Source organism: Drosophila yakuba, chromosome 2L, assembly GCF_016746365.2.
Source record: "Drosophila yakuba strain Tai18E2 chromosome 2L, Prin_Dyak_Tai18E2_2.1, whole genome shotgun sequence".
Classification (NCBI taxonomy): domain Eukaryota; kingdom Metazoa; phylum Arthropoda; class Insecta; order Diptera; family Drosophilidae; genus Drosophila; species Drosophila yakuba.
The window spans coordinates 7,887,809-7,895,236 of NC_052527.2; the positions used below are offsets into that span (position 1 = coordinate 7,887,809).

The 7,428-nt window shown below is 41.9% G+C and overlaps 1 long non-coding RNA gene across 3 annotated transcripts; it reads left to right on the top strand.

Moving 5' to 3' along the window:
• Nucleotides 1-317: 317 nt before the first annotated feature.
• Nucleotides 318-4,403, top strand: LOC120320707. Of its 3 annotated transcripts, none has more exons than XR_005560228.2 (3): nucleotides 318-552; nucleotides 624-948; nucleotides 1,107-4,403. It is a non-coding gene; the product is annotated as an uncharacterized LOC120320707 (long non-coding RNA). The 3 variants fall into 3 exon arrangements; XR_005560230.1 differs by having other exon boundaries at nucleotides 320-552; nucleotides 624-778; XR_005560229.2 differs by having other exon boundaries at nucleotides 320-552; nucleotides 624-774.
• Nucleotides 4,404-7,428: the final 3,025 nt, after the last annotated feature.

Here is a 7,428-nt window from a genome sequence, read left to right on the forward strand (position 1 = left end):
GGCATCCGGCCAAGCCAGTCCGATGATAAACAAACGCAGATACAGATACGGATGGCGATACAAACACAGATATAGATACAGATACCGATACAGATACAGACTACAGACTACAGGTGGCTCCAGCAAAGCGCGTTTCCGGCGGCGTTTTGCATGGAACACAATTTAAATATTCATTAATTTTATGAAAATCGAAATTCACGCGAATCGAAACGAATCGAATCGAGTCGTTCCGAATCCAAAACTCTGTGCTTGCTGCTACTGTATGCCGCAAGTGTATCTTTGTATCTTTCTATCCGTGAGCTTCCACTTTTGTTTTGTTTTTCAAATTAAATTGTGGACCTCTGTGTGTGTGTGTGTGTGTGTGTGTGTGTGTGTGTATTGGGGATTCAATAAAATTATTGGGCGCGGGTCTATTCGAGCGTTAACAAATATTATTGTTCATTTTGCTGTTATTGTGATTATAAATTTCGTATGTGCTGCTTGTGTAAACAGCAACAACAACAGCACGACAATGGCAGCAATTTGGGGTGCAGCCAGTAAATTATTGTGCAGGTGAGTTTTAAATGCTTTTATTTTGATTTTAATAACGGAAATACTAAATTAAATATAAAATTTACCAATAGTCAGCCAGCCAACAGCCAACTGATTGATTTACATTGTTGCAATTGTCTGGCTTCCCTCGCCCATCGGATTCAGTGAGCAATGAGAATGGATTTCCACTCGACCCCCGACCGGAACACACCCAAATCGCAGATAGATTCCAAATAGATAGATGTTCGTATGTATAGGAGTGATATTGAACAACTTTTGCCATGGCATCTGGGGCCATAAACAATATGGGCACATGCGATTTACATATCAATGAAGCGATCGCTTTGGAAACAGGCCTCTATCTTGTTCCAACTGAATGGCTAAATGTTTGACAAATCGTGAATCCATTTGATGAATGTAAGCCCATCATAACACCGAAGAGCCCCAGTGCCACGCCCACTTTTCAAGGGGGTTGCCTTTCGTTAGCATTATATTTAATCAATTTTCTAATTCATCTTCTTTGAATACATATTTATTATAAATTCCTCAGAATTATAATGTTGATTCCTTTTTAGCACACTCATACCTGCGACTTCTGGCAACCTCATTCGCAAAACAAATTCCGCCAAAACATGGATTGTCTATCTGATTGTGCGATCGCTTAAGACTTAAGACCAGCAAATTTCTTATAAGTAGCACTTGGCTGGCGCTTATGAATTTCATTCATCCGCGGCCCCAGTGGATCCCCGATCCCAAAATTGTTTTGCCCAAAAACCGGCAACTTCCGTTCGAAAGCGATGGCTAACTGGCGATTAGCGGATCCGCTGCCTAAAGATGCTTTATAATAATATCAAATATGCTGCGGCTGGGTTGGAAAAATTAAAAAAAAAAAAACAAAAGAAGCGAGAAAACATTAAAAAACGAACATGGAAATTATTGTCGGTCTCTCCACTTGAGGCCGATAAAAGTTTTTCGATAGTGGCAGTGAAAATGCCACAAACAGCTCATTACAAGCGTCAAAACAAATTTATGCAAATAGCAGCAGCCGCTGTGGCAGCAGCAGCAACAACAACAGGAACCACAAATCGGAAAGAGTGACCATATATACATGCATATATAGCCAGAGATCGGGCCTTTAAGCCGAGTTCGCAGCGGTGGCAATTAACATTGCGCCGTGCGTTGAGCATTAATCATTTTAATCGCAATTTATGTGTCGTCGACGTCGTCAACACGAGCCGACACGACAGCAGCCGCAGCAGCAACAGCCGCAACAGCAGCAGCAACAGCAGCAGCAACGGCAGCAACACCATCATCATCGCAAGAATCAACTACGACTACTACAGTGAAGCCTATGCTTGCAAAACACAGGTAGGCTTCGCTTTGCGCATGAGGCAATACATTTTGTCATTTAAAAACACATTTTTCAAAATTAATTTTGCCACTCATAAAAATTTACAGTAATTGTTGAATAATTTTATTAAAATTTTTAAAGCTTAAAGATAATTTTTTAGATTTATTTTCACTTATTTAGTTAGTTAAAAAGACATTGAATTTGTAGAGAATACACGCTACCTTTTTAGTTTGAATAACTCGTATGCTATTGATAAAAGCCCATTTCAGTAAAGATAGTCTGCTATTAAAAGGTGCCTAATTTTCCAAAAATATATGTGCACTACATGCATGCTTCACTGTGCCCCATATGGACCGCAAATGAGCGCTAAACGAGCTCGAAGATTTCAAGAGCAGCACGATTTTTTGGGGGCAGCCTGAAGAAAGCCGACTTGGAGTTTTGATTCCGCACTTTTTCGGGGCGGTCTTTCAAAGCCACCGCACGCACTTCAATCCCCATTCCCATCCGCATCCCCATCCCCATCCCCATACCCATTCCCCAATGCCAAGCCCCATCTTTTACCGCCCTGTTATCTGGACATCTTGTCGGCTCGGTGTCAACGTCAATGACGACACCGAGGCATTTGCTCCGATCAAATTATGTTTCATAAACGCTCGCATTTATGGCGAATGACAATGGCAATGACAACAGCACATCGCAGCAGCTTTAAAGCAATGATTTGTTACAATTCTCAAGTTATTTGAACTTTTTCGAGATTCCTCTGGTCGATGGCCCGCAATCTGCGGCTCTTTGTTAGAGTTCGACTTTTTCCCGGATTTCGTGCTAAATGCCTAATTATTTTTTATTTGTCAGGCAATTGGTATGAGGTGCCTTGGTGGTAAAAACTTAAAGAAAAACGGGTGAGGATGTGTAATCGATGTGGTTGCAAGTCGCAGGTGATCGATTACTGTTGAAAGGACAATGCCTCAAGCGAGAACAGTAAAATATTTTTCAACAATTGATCTTTTTTACAGATACGTTCTTATTAAACTTTTGCAGAGATATGATCAATTTGCCTAGATAATTTCCTCTTTAGTGACCATAACTTCCTTTTTCCGACACGGATTTCTTCTACAGCCAAATAACTTGGTTTCTTTTGAAGACCACTTCTTTTACTATTTTCTTCGCTGCAAAGAAGCTCTAATGTTGAATGGGTTCTAAGTCTTTAGGGCAATTTTATGAGGGTTTTCGTAGCCCCAACGGCTACCGAGAATCGCTCAGTTCTTGCAGCTTCAAGTTTTGCTGCGTTCAAGTTGTACTTTTACGACTGAACAGAGTTGGTCGCTTGTAAATTTGTAATAATTGCAGATATTTTAACTCCACTTGGGCTGGCTACGATTTATGGCCAGCTAATTCGCTTTGCATGTCAATCGAACTGTACGAGCAGGCCATTTATGCTGGCCCAACCAGACGGACGGGACGACTCACCGTTCGCATGATTTTCTAAAAACTTTTATTTTATATTAAAATTTAACGAGACTGCCATAAATCTTTGCTAAAAAGCAGACAATTCAAATTTCGCAAGCTCCGCGCGCGAAAGGAGCAGGATGGTCGACAGGGGCGGAGGCTGCAAAGGGGTTCGTTTGAAAGGACAGGTTGACGGAGAGACGACAGTGGCCACGTTAAACGTTTCGCCACTGAAATTGATCCAGTTGCAGTGGTCCGCGGATGCCTTGCATCGCTGGAAATGTTTCCATCATTGGCCAGCAGTTTGAGAGGCAGAAGCCGAAGGGTTCGGGAGAGGATTCTGGAGGCAGGAGCTGGGGGCACCCATAATTCTTGCACTAAAGGCCAGACAAAAAGCACTGAGCGATGGCCATGTCAGCAGCTACTGACTCCGATCCGATCCGGGCCCAGCTCGCACTCCAACTCGAACTCCAAAGGCGCAATGTCCGGCCGATTTAACCAAATGGGCATATGGACATCGGCTGGCAAACTGGCAAACTGGCAAAGTGGCAAACTGGTCAAGAGCGAGCCGCGTGCGTCGCCGGCCTGACAATAGGCGAAATATCATCGAAAACCATAAAAAACTGACAGCACAAAAAGAGGTGTTGACACATTGATTTATCTGGCATGCTACTGGGCACAGCACAGATGAGACCAGAGACCGGAGACCGGACCTTCTGACTTCGCCTTCTATTTGGCTGACCGCGGATGAGGATAAACGGCGCGGCTCGTCCAGCGGTAACTGCTGTTTTGGATGGATGGATTCATATGCGAATGCTGAGGGGCTGCGACAGGAACAGGAACAGGAGCGGCAAAGGCGGCAACAATATCATAACCATAACAATGAACACACTCAGAGAAAAAGAGCCATCAAATCAGGGGGTACAAATGCTTTCAGAGTGGATATAGACAAACCAAATCCAGTAATAATTTAAAATTAACAATATTTTGAATTTATATAATGATGTCATTAACACGTTAAGAAAATCCTAGCAAATCCTATTTTTAGACAAATTAAAGTGATGTACATATTTAAGTTTGATGTATGATAATTTAAAGTGATAATGTAAAGTGTTTTAGAATATGAACCAAGTACTTATCTTGAAGTAATTCCAACAATATTCCTAAAAAATTGATAACATTTGCGCACTGTATTTTCCTGTGAATCCATTAAGAAATTTAGCCTAATAAGAAAGTATACTTTTCAGTGTATTTACCGGGAATAAAAACTATGGAAGGGGTTGGTCAAAATGTTAGTCGTGCAAATGTTCAAATCTTCGGGGAATCTCGAGGAATATGGGGTACCATATTTTTCCATATGTGTGTGGGAGCTTCCCCGCTGCAGCCCCCTCATATGACAATCTTGGCTGGATCCATTTAAGCCACTTAACACGCACACACACACACACTCACACACACAGATACACACTCAAACACACACACAGAAGGAAATAAGCCAGGGACAGGAATGAAAGAATGGGAGACAGAAAGATATCCGCTGGAGTGATCCTTTGGGCTGATGGGTCAGTGCGATATGTGGCCGAAAAACGTTACCAATTTAAAAATTCCAAATAAAATATAAATTGACCAAATTAATATTGGGAATACATGAAACAATTCTGGGAGAAAAATGTTCACATTTTTGCCTTCTCTCCTTCCTTTGGCTTCGTTCTTCTTTCGCTTCTTGGGTTTTTATTTTCGGCTGATCACAATTTAAGTTCTTATGAGAAGCCTGCACATTGCTTATCCATTTCCAGTTTTTGGGAGACCAAATCAGAGTCTTGAAAAACTCTTCAAAACGCTGAAACAAATGCAGAAACAGAACCGGTGGCAGTCAAAGAAGAAATCGCTGTTGCCACTCAGTTTTTTGGGCCAAATGGTAGAAGGCAACCGGGAAACGGGAAATGGAAAATGGAAAACTTTAAAATGGGATTTCGGCTTGCAGCTCGCTTTTCTCCGCTCAACTCTGCGGTCGAAAGAGGCGACAAGGCATGAAACCGGTAAATTAAAGCAAAAGGATAAAGTTTAATTGGAAAACTATTTTTTGCCCGTCAACCCCGGCACCTCCCCTTTCCACCCCTCACCCCTCATCACTCTGTTCTCGCTTCCTTAATCTGCTTACCTTTAGTTTTCTTAATTTCATCCATTCTGTCGTGGCATTATATTCACGAGTGTGAAGACAAAAGTTTCGCTTCCATTTCCGCTGCCAATATGACTGCTCGCCAGCCCCGCTCCCTCCTGATATACCCACCGTGCCCGCACACACACGTGCTTATTTATACACTCAAAAAAACACATACTGATATTGGTTAGGCTGTAGAATGCAAAGTTATTACTTCCTGTTTCTGTAAAGTGTATTCAAATGGGTTCTTCTATATGGCTGAGCACCTAAAATATAGTTGAGCACTCTATTTCTCCAAGTGTACCCACCGCATTTGCTCCATTTCCCCTCCCCCCCGCCTTTTGTCTTTCTCCCGCCGAATGAATTTTAGCAAATGAATAGAAATTAAGTTTCGTTGCCGCTTGAGTGCTCGCCCAACTACTGCAATGCCTCAGGGCCCAAGTCCCCACTTTTTGCCACCAAAGCCCCCTTTTTGGCCAGGTGAGATAATGCCGTTATTGTCGAAAAAGTTTAAAATATGCCGCCTTTTATAAAATTTAATGAGAAAAGTTGGCGTTATAAATTTTTGTATGCGGTGAATTTATTTGCTCATTGCTGCAACTCGCAAAAGCGTAGAAAGAGCTAGTTGCTGAGTGAGATGGGAATAGGTGAAAGAGATAGCACTATTGCGAGCGACACTGCACAATTCAAAAAGTTTTACAGCCATCTCAAGACTGATTGCTGTTTGAATGATTCCTGAGTGGTGGGCTCGATAAAAACAGAAACTTTTTTGGATAGCACCAAAAGAAAATTCTTCCTTTGCAAATGATATAAAGTCCTACTTATAGAGGAGTTTAAACACATATTATAACCCATAAGGAAATATGTCCTTAAGAAAAAACATATTTTTATACAATACGGAAACAATATCATTCATACTTTACTAATTCTTGAATGGATTATTTTCCGCTTTGGTCATGCGCCAGCTAATACATTTTAGTTTTATCTATAATTTCCATTCATTTTTTAGATTTTATGTATTTTTCATCCGCGCTGACACAGGCAAAAAGCCCTCTTTTGATGCCGCGATAATTGTCATCTGTTTTGCATTATAATAACGCTCGGCTGAGCGGACAAGTGTTGCAGATTATTATTGTGCAACAGCAAGTGCAAGTGCAACTGGCCTTTGATTAACAACTGCGGAGCGGAGGCATAAATGAAAATTTCATTTTCACAATGCAGCTTTCATGGCGACCAGCAATATTTGCCACTAATATGCGGCCAACACGGCGGCACAATGGAGCCAGTTTGCCGCATCTGAAATGCATATTTATGAGCCGTGAGTCCCACATCTGCCATATGTATGTACATATGTATATATGTACATATGTGCATATACGTGCATGTGTGGCATATAGGTATGGATATATAGAGTGGGGCTATAGGCACGCATCAGGGAACCCGGCCGCTAACTGTGCGGCTGCAAATGTGCGATTTGCATTTGCATTTTGGCCGAGTGCCTAGCCTAGACACAATTCCTCATAATTCGCGGACTGGCCGGCGAAACTCTCTCTTTTACCAGCAGCTTGCCACATTTTGCGGCACGTACGATGCGCAGAGGCGAATCCGAATTGAAAATGAATTACGCCGAAATGAATGCAAAACTCTTATCGCAATGCGGAATCTATAAGTCACCCACACGCGGCAGTTGCCGGCTTTTCACGTGGGGAACGTGACCATAAAACAAGCTCAAATGGGGTCGCAAATCAATAGACGTTCTGTGCGAAACAAAATGCCAGAGGTTACCTTTACTCAGAGAAGAACAATTTATGCTTACTAACCGATGACGTTGATGAATAACGTTCTTAAAACTCAAATCGCTGATATATTGCTATAATAATCTTGTGTCCCAAAGGTCTCTACATTTATTCCGAGGTGCGACCCAAAGTTAGGCAACTAA